This window comes from Condylura cristata, unplaced genomic scaffold, assembly GCF_000260355.1.
Source record: "Condylura cristata isolate star-nosed mole 26May11 unplaced genomic scaffold, ConCri1.0 scaffold00008, whole genome shotgun sequence".
Lineage (NCBI taxonomy): Eukaryota > Metazoa > Chordata > Mammalia > Eulipotyphla > Talpidae > Condylura > Condylura cristata.
In genome coordinates, this window is record NW_004567109.1 from 198,341 (window position 1) to 199,557 (window position 1,217).

Sequence of the window (1,217 nt, forward strand, 5' to 3'; positions counted from 1 at the left end):
CCCTCAGCGCGAGCCGGGCCGGCCTGCCTCTGGGCCCCGCAGGGCCTCGGGCGCCGGAGGAGAGGGCCGACCGGCTCTCGGCAGGCCCAGAGGCAACACGAGCGCTCCATGACCACCGATCCGAGGGCTCTGGCCGCCGGCCGACTCATGCCCACGCGCTGTCCCGGCCTGCAGTGTCGGGCCCCCTGAAATTGCCCAGCCTGTCCGCAGTGCTGGGAGCGAGACCGGTGTGGGCGTTGGCGCAGGCGTGGACTCAGATTCCGGTTCCCTGCCCAGGGGCAGCCGGAGCTCAGTGGCGCAGACGCAGACCGCGCTGCCGTGTCCACCAGGGACCCCCGCCCAGGTGGCCATGGCTGGGCACCATGTCTACTGTCGCGCCATGTGGATGGCCCGTGGGTCCGGGCCGGCCCTTCTTGCCCCACTGCCGAGGGCGCAGGCTGGGACGGGCAGCGGTGGGTGGCAGGCCCGTGCCCGGCCCTGCGCGGTGTGGGCTGGTGCCCGCCAGGAGCCGGGTGAGCCGAGGCCCTGCCAAGGGCCCACACCGGAGCTGCCCTCCCGGCCTCTCGGCCCTCCCCGGCTCTCTGGGAGCAGCTCCCTGGGCTGTGCAGCAGGTGGAGGTGGGCGCGAGGGCCTGCCCCACACACCAGCCCCGTCCACTCTGGGCTACCCTGGAACAGAAGCAGCCTATTCCCGACCGCCTTGCGGGGCCGCCCAGCCCTGCAGGCTGAAGAAAGCCACGGCCGTGCCACGGCCGTGCCACGGCCGTGCCTCGCCCGTGCCTCTGTTCCTAGAGCGGGTCAGGAAACAGAGTCCCTGCAAATGAGGCAGGTAGCCGGAGAGGAGACGGCGTGGCACGCTCAGGAGGAAACTTCCTGTTCCTGCTCATGCCCCACGCTGTTGTGTATAATTATTAGCTGCGAAACGGCACAGCGTGAGCATTATTATTGCACATTAAAGAACATCTCACTTACAATTATGGGAAGGAAAGAACGTTTACAACTCACCTACCGAAGCCTCCACTTTGCGGACGTAAGAAGTGTTTTAAAAACCTCTTCGTTAAAGACCTGCAGACACGGGACTTACTTTTCCCGTCCCGTGGATCTCCTTTGCTCCACACGCTGAATTATCTGAAACTTTCCTTTTAACATGAGAGCAGCTTCAGGCTGGACGGGCAGGTCGCCAGGGGCGGGGGTCTGTGCTTCGGGGCCCCCTGCCCC